General features: G+C 36.0%; 1 long non-coding RNA gene across 1 annotated transcript in view; it reads right to left on the bottom strand.

Moving 5' to 3' along the window:
• Window positions 1–1528, bottom strand: part of LOC120237330 — an 89401-nt gene extending 87873 nt beyond the window's left edge. The window contains exon 1 of the long non-coding RNA XR_005529924.1: window positions 1470–1528. This is a non-coding gene — a long non-coding RNA (uncharacterized LOC120237330). The remainder of the gene's footprint in view (window positions 1–1469) is intronic.
• Between the last annotated feature and the right edge of the window lie 10585 nt (window positions 1529–12113).

The raw sequence follows: 12113 nt of genomic DNA, 5'->3' as shown, positions 1-12113 counted from the left end.
GTGCTCTATATTTTTGCCATTTTAACATTTATGTTTGTCATTTATGAACCTGGACTAAGAATTGATTAAATTTCTGCCTTGTAGCTTTTGAGTTTTCTAACATATGGAAGTTTTGTTATATTTACCTATTCTGCTAATAGATGGTCAGCTTAAATACAGCCTTTTCCATATAAATAGTTAGCTAAAACAATAGTAAGGAAAATAAGAGCAGTAGTGATATGGCCCTCTGTAGATAAACTCAACACTCCATCCCTAATTATTCAGCATCAGGTACCTGTGGTGTAAGACCTTAGAGTACTTTTATGAATGCAAGAGAAGTATATGTTGTATAAAGATAAAATCAGCTTTTTCATCAATAAAGTGAAATGAAGTGAAACAAAAGAAGAAATGGGGCTAAATATCAGGAAAGAGCAAAGTATACAGAACAGATTCAGATGAGCTAAAAAGCAAAAAGAATTTCAATAAATAAAATAAAAGTCAGTAGACATGGCTGAGACAGTATCTTAATGTCCAAATTCCCCACAATGACTAGCAGAATGACTTGTGCACAAAAAATGCATAAATTGGAATAAATTCTCTCTATGTAACATGTTGAAGAAGCCAAAACAATGAACTGAGAATTAAGAGATTTGGGTTAATGTTCAGCTATGACTGCATCCAGGTATGGGGCCAGTAGGCTAATCAATATTGTCCCACAAATATTTATTCCTCTATCAGACACATGGCTAGGTTAGGAGGATTCTCATGGAGCTTATATCATGGAGTGAGGGGTGGTGAAGTGAGGAACAGACGGTAAGGAAGCAAATCAACACACACCTAAAAGAAATCTCAGAATGAAAACAGGCTTCATGAAATAGCAAATGACTAAGTGGCTCTTTAGTTGAATGGCCAATAACAGCTTCTGTGAGTTCAGCATTTCAGATAGAGAGAGTGCAATGAGGAGAGAAGATGCTTGGCAGATTCCAGTAACCAGTGTAGTTGGATCATAATGGGAAAGGGGAAAGAAAGTAGGCAGGCTTCATGTCATGTCAGTCTTCAAAATCTCTCCAAAGCTCTCTTTCTCATTCACAAAGTAAGATGTTTGGGGACAATGGATTTCAAGAACTCTTTCAGTTCTCAAAGTTTCTGATCTCTATGATTAATATAAAATTTCATGAATACATTAGGAAGAACAAGATAAACCAAGGAAAACACAACATGATTAATGGAGTGTCTAGTAGGGAAAACAAATAATAAAAATTCAATAGTGATTGTGATTTTTAATAACTGTCATCAAAAGAGTGGCTTAACAATACAGCAAAAATGTAATAAAAATGCCATGTATTACATACGAGCAACTTAAACAAATCAGCTGTACTAAACTTCTTTCCTTAGAATTGTTACCTATTATGTTTTATTCACAAAAGATTAAGTTGTTTTCTCATCATTGTAGTTTCCAAAGTACAAGTCATTTAGGTTCAATTACTTACTCATCTTTATTGCCTGATCTGCTAGATAAAGATGGAGTAGCAAAGAGTAAATACTGCAGAAATTTCCATTCTATTATTTCCCTAAGCGTTCTCCATGGAATTTAGATCTCTGGGGTATTGTATTACATAAAGAAAGTAACCTGTCTTTGGTCAGTGCAGTGAAAGTACACTCAAGGGAACAACAGCTACAAGTGAGAAAAACATTATTATGCAAAAGAAATTCTGCAAATTGTAGTGCTACAAAAGCTTCAATCAATTCACTGGGCACTCTGAGCTGAGAATAAACATTCAGAGTTGTCCTGAATTGAAACAAGGGTCCAGGTCTTTGTATATAAACTCCTTGATCAGTCAGTGGAAAAAGGCTACACTCAGCCAGGGACTATCAAAGGCCAGGCACCTTCCTTCATTGGAGGACAATTCACAGAAAGGGAGAGCATAATGCAGCCAACACTCCTAGGAGATTGGGGAATGAGGACCAGGTTTTGAAATCACACCATCTGCTACACTTGACCCATAGGTGTGCTGGAGCACAGTACAACAGAGAACACAGGTATTGAGATGACCAAACTGGGTTGGAAGTATGACTCTTGAGAGATTTTTGAGTCAATTGTTAACTGACCTGTTCTATGTGGTGGATTACAAAATAACATTTGTTGCATATAAGCCAGTTTATTCAAAGATCAATTCAATTCCTTTTCTGTGTATGCCAAAATGCAACGTCAGACAATGGCAGATAGTTCTCTAATACCATGACTCGTAGTTGAACTTTTAGAAGTGCGCCTGTATCTTCCCATCTTTCTCTCCACCCTTGAGTGGTAACAGGTCCAGGGATAACTCACTGCCTCTTTCACCAAATTATTCCTCCTCCTCTGCAAAATCATTTTTGGGTTACTACTGTCATCTTAAAAGGCTTGGGAGAAAACCAGACCAGTTCAAGGATAGGTATTGATGCAGATTCTATCTTTATTGCCTCTGCAACAGGTAAGATGATTTGTGCCCATGCTGATGGGAGTACTCAAACAGGGTTTAGGGGTTGGGGCAGGAAATACAAAACTCACCATTCTAGGCTATTCAGCAAAATCTTGCTCAAGAAAATAGTTTTCTTCATTTGACTTACCCGAGACAATTTCAATTTTCTAAAGGACTAACCCCAAAATTCAGCTATTTAGATAAGTAAAGTTACATTGTGTGTAAAACACATTTCTTTTGTAATTTAGATTCTTCCAATATGAGCCACTGCATGTCCTGCTAAACTTAGAAGCTGTTCCTATGGTTATATCCCTGTCATTTGATTTTATTGGCTCAGAAAGTATTTATCAAACATTTTCCTTATACCAGGTCCCAGACTAAGGGAAAGACATAATGATGAATCAAATACAGTTTCTATCTTCAAAAGCCTCAGGTTTAACTGTGAAGATAAACAATTGAGCAGGTAGTTATAATAATGTGTAATATGTATATCCAGAAGTAGTCAAAGTTTGTAGTGGGAATACTTATAAAAAGCACTCAGACTGGGGAGATTAGAAAAACCTTCCTAAAGACTTAATGTTTGAGGTTTAATCTTTTTGGATGAGAGAGTTGAGATTTAAAAAAATGGTCAGGGGAGGTGACGAATAGGGTAAAAGAATTTCAGGAAAGGACCAGGATTTAGAAGGGCTTAAGAGAGAGAAAAGGCAAAGTTTGACCTACTTGAAACTTCTTAAGTGGCTCACTGGGACTGTAGCTAAGAGACCAAGTGTCAAATTATGACAGGAAAAGTGCCATGGTAAGGAGTTTCTGACTGTATCCTGAAGGTCTTTTTAAGCCACTGGTAATACTCAGTGGTGTAACAAGATCATATTGTCCCCTTTAATGCTTTTTAAAATATCATGGTAAAAACATTAATATTTAATACTCATGTTTATTTACATTTACTATGTGCTAAGCATTTTACATTTACTATCTCAATTACTCTGCACAACAATCTTATGAGAACGGGGCTATTAGTATTCCCACTTTACATACATGGAATATGAGATTCAGAAAGGCTAAGTAACATGTTTAAGATCTGACTAGTAATGAGAATGAACTTGCAGAGGTCTGTTCAGGAGTCAGGCAGAACATTGAGAGGATTACTAGAGGTAATTAGGTAACATTAGGTAACAAATGATGATTCAGGAGAGTACAGAACATAAATGAAGGCAGTGGCATGAAAATAAAAGGAAGAGGTCAGGTTATATGGAAATTGAAGAGGTAGAACCTATCTGATGGACAGATCAACTTAGTTGTGCTGGATGAGGGAGATGGAACAATCTAGGATGTCTACCAGCTTTTTTTGCTGTAGGAACCAGAGGATATTGAGGTCATTCACTAAGGCAGAGAGTACTGGGGGATTATTTGAAAGAGCTAAGTACAGAGATAAAAAATTTAGATATGCATAAGTTGCATCAGAGGTTCTTGGGGGACGTTTTAATGGTAATGCTTAGTAGGCATATGGGCATGTAAGTTTAGCTGAAGAGCATAGCTGAGACACAGAGAGTGATATGGGATTCATCTGGAAACTGAGAGTATTTGGAGTTATGAGAAGTGTGCAGGAAAGAAGTAACACAGCAGGCCAGAGAAAACCCTGATTATAAGGTTGGCTCTTTGCTGGTATCTGGGAACTTGGCTTTTGAATCAATCATTCTCTGATGAGGTGGTTTTGCTCTGTTGAAACCATTCATACAATGTGTTAATGGTCAACATCAGCTTTCTTAGTGGGAATATGGAATTTTGGTAGTTGCTAGGCAGAGAATGCCTACATGACCAGCCCTCAATAAAACCCTTAAACTTTGAGTCTCAGATTGGCTTCCCTAGGCATAAACACTACACACATGTGGCTGAACTATCACTACTGGAGAGTGCACTGTGACTTCTCCTGAGAAGGTGAAAACATCAGAAACCTTAGCATGGATTCTTCCCAACTGTACTTGTCTTTTCCCCCTTACTGTTCTGTCTGTAGAACCTTACTCTATCATTGTAATAAATGTTATCTATGAGCCCAGGTATATGCTTATCCATGCAAGTCTTTCTAGTGAATTGCTGACTGTGCGGGTGGTCTTGGGGGGCTTTGAAATAAAAACATACAAGATTACCTCAGGTTATAGGTAGCCTTCCTTTGAAAAGTGATAAGGGTGGAAATCGTATTTCAGTGGGTTTGTGAGTACATTGAAGTGAAAGAGTTAGGGACAGAGTCTAGACTTCTTCCAAGAGCTTGACCTTAAAAAAAATTAAAAAATATTTAGAGAAATGCAAGAGAAGACATGTGATTTTGAAGTAGTTGAATTCAGAAGGACTCAAACATGTGTATGTACTAAAGGGAAAAACTAAACAAAGAGGGAGAAGATGAAGGTGCAGACTGGAGACAAGATCCATTAGAGAAGGTAGGAGAGGTCAGATCTAGAACAACAGTAGCACATTTGGTTTCAATACAAGGAGGGGAAATCTTTACACGGAGAAAAGAAAGAGAAATGAATATGTAGGACTATATATATAGGTATATGATGAACAAAAGGAGGAAGCAACTTGAGGACATTTTTGTCTGACGGTTTTGGCTTTTTTTGTTGTCTTTTTTTTGTTTGTTTTGTTTTTGGTTCTTTGTGAATTAGGAGGTTAAGTGAACAGTAGCAATTCAATTAAAAAACAGATGAATTTTATTTATGCTGAATTGAGTGTGTTGGGTGAACTGATGAGTCACTTTATTCATAGAATGCAAAGATTTCTCTTGACTCAAAGACCATGTGAGCTAGAGAAAATTTTACAGCTATCATTACTAATCCTCCTTCCTCAAATAAATGAATTGGATTTAAAATGTCTTTATGGTTTGCTTATCTAGCTTTGTTTCAACACTTCTAGGGAAGGGTGGCTCAATCTCATAAGAACATAGCCACTTGTTTTGTAACCAAACAGACAAATGACCAAAATAGTCTTTGCAAAGACTAATCATTTTCTATTCTGTGTGTGTGTGTGTGTGTGTGTGTGTGTGTGTTTTAGAGAGTGTGAGCAAGGGAGAAGGAGAGAGAGAGAGAGAGAGAGAGAGAGAGAGAATCTTAAGCAGGCTCCCATCCAGAGCAGAGCCAGATGCTCCCATGACCCTGGGATCATGACCTGAGCTGAAATTAAGAGTCAGATGCTCAGCCAACTGAGCCACCCAGGTGCCCCCATGTTGTATTCTATAATAGCTACCTTTTGCTATTAATTCTTCATTCTGCAGCTGAACACATTTATTTTCCATTTACCACATGAAATCCTTTCAAGTATTTAAAGACATGTGATATTATTGAGTCTTCTCTTCCCTAGTATATACATGACAGGTCCTTTTAAAATAAACATGAAATAGCATTTCTGGACCCTATGTATCTCATTCCATACCCTCCCACCAGTGATGTTGGTGATATTGGAAATACATTCTATTTTCAGACTGAAGTACAGTGTAGTGGGCTTTAGAGAGAGGCAGAACTTGGTGTGAGTACTTGAAGGCCACTGGTTGATTGCATAGGCTTGGGAAAGTTATTTACATTATTTCTTCATCTATAAAATATTAATAAATAAATTCTTTGAGGGGCAGTTATGGGGAATGGATGAAATCATACAGATAAAGCACTTAGCATTGTATCTAGAATATATTAAATAATCAGCAAATACATATTATTCATTCTTTTTCTGAGCTGATCACCTACCCAGAAAACATCTACATTTATAAGATTAACTAGTTCAGATTATATTAGCTTTGCAGTATAAGAACATTGTCACCAATTCTAGAAAACAACTTAAGTTGTTTAGCAAGTAATATCATCAAATTATTTCCCATATTTCCACAAAGCAATATCAATTGAATGTGCCCATTCTCTTTGATGTGTTCTCTTGATTTTCTCATTTGTTATTCAATCAATATATATAGATAGAGTGCTTACTATACGCCCAACAATATGTTAGGCATCGGAGAAACAGCAATGAAAAATACTCAGGGAGGTGAACATATACAAGGTAAGTAAGTATATTAGTATGTTAGAAAATAACAAGTGCCAAAGAGAAAACTTAAAGCATAAATAGAAAATGTCAGGAGGATTGTGGGGTAGAAAGAGATTTGAGTATTTACATGGGGTGCCCAGGGAAGCCTATCTTGAGGAGATATTGGAGTAAAGACCTGAAGGGTGTGTGAAAATTAGCCATGTGGGTAACTGGAGATGTATCTCAGGCATGGAAAAAGCAACAGCAAAAGCCCTGAGGCAGGTTTGTGATTGGAGATGCGGTTACAGCCTAATGTGCTATGGACAATCAAGTAGGTAGTAATATTAGAGGTCATAGTATCAATCATGTAAGACCCTATAGGTCATGGTAAAGAATTTCAAAAAGTAGCCCCTGGATTAGCAGCAGAAACATTACTTTGGAAGAACATTCATCACCTGGGAATTTGTTTGAAATACAAATTTCCACGCCCCCACTCCAAACCTACAAAATCAGAACCTCCAGGGTATAGGGTCCAGCCATCTGTCTTAAAACCAGCCCTCCAGTGAATTCTGATGCTCACAACAGTTTAAGAGACCCTGGCTTCATAGGTGATGAAGGAGAGCAATGGGAAGTTTGGAGCAGATAGATGACATCATGATCTGACTGACACTACAAAATACACACACACACACACACACACACACACACACTGATACTACCAAAAAATATATAAATGTATATGTATATGACTTCTGCTGTGTTGAATATATTTAAAGAAGAAGCAATAAGACTTCTTGGTAATCTAAGACAAAAGCTAATGTGGATTAGACTTGATATTGGCAGAAAAGGTAGTTGAGAAATTATGGAATTCTGGATATGCATATTTCTAATGTTTTTTTAAATTTATTTATTTTGGGAGAGGGCAGGGGCAGAGAGAGGGACAAAGAGAATCCCAAGCAGTTTCACACTGTCAGCACAGAGCTTTGTGTGGGGCTTGATCCCATGAGCTGTGAGGGAATTGGATGTTTAACTGACTGAGTCACTCAGGAGCCCCTGGAATTGCAGATATATTTGAAGGTAGGTTCAACCAAATGAGTGGGGGAAGACAAAGAGAAGGCAAGGAAGACTACAAGGGTTTTGGCTAGAGAATCGAGAAGAACTAAGTTGCTATTAACTATTAAATGTTCTTCTTTGGCAAAAAAAAAAAAAAAAAAAAAAATCCAGAATCTAGCCATTAAAAATGATAAGGACTTTATTTTTCTTGTCCCTTTATGTGTTATTGTGTATATTAGTAATTACATAGGTACTTGGGGAAAACAGTGCAGAAAAACATTTTAATGCTGAGAATACTTTAGAAGCTTTCATAATAAAAAGTTTTTACCTGAATTTTAAGCCTACGTCTGAGAAATAATCAAATGAGACAAGTTTTACTTCTAACCTGTCTTTGCTAAAGACATTATTATTATCGTTATTATTAGCCAATTTTCTCAGAACCTGGTAACAAAATTTGAAAACTGTAAATTACCTGGAAAATGTGCCCTGTCAACTTTTAATAATTTAGATTATGGTAGAAAGAAAAAGAGTTATTATGAGAATCTTTGTTTTTTATTAATAAAATGGCATGTTTATTTTTATTTATTATTTTTCTTAAATAGTTTGTTGTCAAGTTGGTTTACATATAACACCCAGTGCTCACCCCAACAAGTGCCCTCCTCCATGCCCATCACCCCCCTTCTCCTCTTCCCACCCCCATCAGCCCTCAGTTTGTTCTCAGCATTCAAGAGTCTCTCATGGGTTGCCTTCCTCCCTCTCCCCAACTAATTTTCCACTTCTTCTCCCCCATGGTCCTCCATGAACTTATTATGAGAATCTGTAAACATTTCTTTCTTGTCCAGATATAAAATTGAAATACAAGATTTGCTACCTGATGAATTCAGACATGGTTACTATAATAGCCAAACAATGACATTCTCCTCTCTTTGTAAGCTCCCTGCCCAGAATTACAGCTTCAGTAACAAACTGACTGGGAAACATTTCAACTAAAGTGCTTCAGTATCCCTATATTTGAACTACTCCTGAAACTACTGTATGTTAACTAACTAGAATTAAAATAAAAACTTAAAAAAATAAAAATAAAATGGTAATAAATAAAGTGCATCATTTTTTTCAGTGTCTTTTTTTAAGTAAATTATTTTGAGAGAGCACCAACAGGGGAGGGGCAAAGAAAGAGGGGGACAGAGAATCCCAAACAGGCTCTTGCACCCCTCAGTGCCAAGGTTAACAAGGGGCTTGAACTCACAAAATCAGAGATTCTGACCTGAGGTGAAATCAGGAGCTGGTTGCTTCATCAACTGAGACACCCAGGTGCTCCCACAATAATTTTTATTAATAGTATCAATGATTTTTGACAGAATATTTGGTTTCTAGATAGAGAACTTCTGATCTCCAAATACAGTTCTTGAATATCTAAACCAGTGAAGTAAAACTTTAGGGAAAATCATCTCAAGAAATTACTCCAAGCTCTTTGCTTTCAAAACTCGTTTCCACCCAGTCTTTTTGAGAGTTTATGAGCATCAAAATGCATTATGATATAAAACAAATTAAGATAGGTTAGTCATGTGATAATCAGATATTATTTTAACATTAAAGGTGACAAATGAAGATGTTTGGAAGTGTAATTTTGAACCAGTTGGACACAATGCATTATGGAAGTTATATTTTTCTTTCTCTTTCTTTTCTTCTTTCTTTCTTTCTCTTTTCTTTTCTTTCCTTCCCTTCCCTTCTTTTTTGATAGTTGGGATTATAAAATTCAGATCCAGCCCATATTGCTTACATTAGTCATAGTGATTTTGCAACAACTATCATAGTGACCTACTGCTGTCCTGTATACTGCATCTTAATGTTGTGAAGAATCTTAAAGGCCAGCCTCAACAAGCAAAACCTTCAACAAGCAAACATTATTTTAATATTTTCTTCTAACTTTTGCATAAAACTTTACAGGGATGAAGATGACATAAGCAGCCCAGACTTGGCTCAACATTTGATAAAAGCTTATGCTCCAAGGCTATGTCATCTGACTCTACTAACGTCACCTTCCTGTTTAACCACTACCTAAATAAAAGTCTTCTGCCACTATACTTCAGTCATTGTTGACTTTCAGATTTGACATACACTTGACTTCTCCAATTTTCTTAAAAGTTTATATATTTTTGAGAGAGAGAGCACACATGCTTGTGTCAGGGACAGAGGGAGAGAGAGAGAGACAGAATCTTAAGCAGGCTCCACATCCAGTTCAGAACCCAATATGGGGTTCAATCTCACCACCATGAGATCACGACCTGAGCGATATAAAGAGTCAGACACTTAGCCTACTGAGACACCCAGGCATGCCTGGTTACTCCAATATTAATGCTGACAGAATCCTTAGAAACGTATGTGTATGTATATGTCTAATCCAATACTTGTTGGCAATTCTTTCTTAAATTCAATTATTTTAGCTCTTCTCTTCCTCAACTCTGCCTACCACCCAGATACAAAAAGAGAGTCAACCCAAATTTTTCTTCTTTCCTTGCATATTTAATTCAATAACTACATTAAAAATTTTTCCAGCTTCACTTCTTTCACATCCATCACTTCCTCCACACCAAGTGCTATGTTTGTAGTTCAGAGCCTCATTTTTTTCTTCCCTGGTTTTACTGAAATAAGTCTCTAACTGGTATTACCTTAAGATCCTCCTTTCTAATTCTTCCTATAGACTAAATTACAAATATGCACAACACCCTTAAGTGAATAACTTAGAGTAACTCCAAATGCTAAAAACATGGTCCTCACTATGACTTCTTTCTTTTTAACCAATTTATTACCCCAAATTCCCTTTCCCACAAACCATAATCCAGAATTTTGTAATGCTTGGAGTACTCAATCATTCCATATCTTGTGATTCCACATCTTTGCACAAATTTTGACTCCACCTGGAATGTCTTTCTTCCTACCCAGAACCAATTGCCTTTCTGGAGAATTCCTCCTCATCTTTGAAGCTTCAGATTAATCATTATGCCCTCTGCCAAGATTTCTTGATTGCTGTAGGCTAAGGTAATCATTTCCCTCATTTGTGCTGTCACTATGTCTTAAACCCACCTCTGCTGTTATAGACAGTATTTTTTTTTTTTAAATAGCATAGTGTTCAAGTTTATCTCCACTTCTAGACTCTGATTACTTTGGCATAAGCTTTGTGTATATATGTGCATGTGTGTGAATGATCTTATTTGTGTCCCCAGTACTTCACTGTATTGGTGCCCAACCAATATTCACCAAATCAGAAGGTGAATGAATAGGTAACTTTAGAGTGAGTTTTACCTTAGAGATGTAGGTAAATTTGGCAATTATTCTGACAAAAGAAAAATAAACATCTGTTTTTACTTTATAGAGAGAAGGTAATAATTAAAGATGATTATGATATGCATGTGTCCTTCATATTGAGCTTGATAATTAGGAGAGTAATCACAGAATCAAGATACATTCCCTCAAACCAGAGTAAAAGCTATGACAATAAATGAGCTGGAATTTTTATTGAAGAACAGAAACCAATCAGGGCAAAATGATATGATATTTTTTAAATAGATGAAAGCTTTTATTTGTTTTATTCTTCTCGACCCTTTTATTTTAAAAGGAAATTATGATTGCTATCTGACTGGATATTGAATGAACAAGGAAAGTTTTAGCTTAAGGACAGTCCCTAAACAATACCCAAATAAAAGATCACATGCCAGTTTTAAAATAAAATTTCATGAAACTGTAAAATAATCCTCTTTCAAATAGTCAAGATACCAAAGAGGAAATTAAATATACAGCTATGAACTTGTATTCATATTGTCCAATCTAGGCACCAAAGTTAAGGATATTATAATAAACTTACAATTGACTTTAAAACATAGGACTTTAGCTTAAATTATGCAAATCAGGAAAACTTCTATCACTTTTTAAAGAATTCAAGATACCACCAAGAAAGGGAGTAAAGTGCAGTCTACAATCTTTTCTGCTCTAAGGATTATCGAATGTACACATGTTCCATTCAAACTGCTGCTCTTCTACAAATCCATTCAACAATATATAATTACAATTTCTACCAACTTAAAGGTATACTTTTAAGCATGTTAATATGTGGAAGTATTTTATTGTGAAAGAACATAATGGTGTAACTCACAAAAGATAAGAAGATATAAGGTTAAAAACCTATAATCTGTTTCTTCACTGTCAATCCAGGTTGTGATCACTGAAGTAAAAATAAAACTCATTTTGGGTATTTTGTTTTTTACTCAGTATCACAGAATATCTTATTTCATCTCTTCAAAACACAGGAGGAAAAATGATCAACAAAGGGAAACCAAAACTTTCTACCCAGAAGAAAACCTGAGTAAATTCCTACATCTGAATTTCTATCACTCTTTAAATAAATGCCTAAAGTGACATATATTTTGATTCTTTAACATGATATAAAAGTCCTTTAACTCGGGAAAAATCCATCTGGATAATAAATTTGTTTTCACATCTAACGCTGCTGTTCAATACCTATAGTGTCCTGTAGGAAACATACTTAGGGTGAGAACTACACACTACCCCATTCTCTCCATCCTCATCCCTAGAAGAAGGACTAGTTCTCAAGCTCATTCTCATACT

The sequence above is a fragment of the Hyaena hyaena genome, unplaced genomic scaffold (genome assembly GCF_003009895.1).
Source record: "Hyaena hyaena isolate Hyena2069 unplaced genomic scaffold, ASM300989v1 scaffold_177, whole genome shotgun sequence".
Lineage (NCBI taxonomy): Eukaryota > Metazoa > Chordata > Mammalia > Carnivora > Hyaenidae > Hyaena > Hyaena hyaena.
This window is presented reverse-complemented; position numbering and strand designations above follow the sequence as displayed.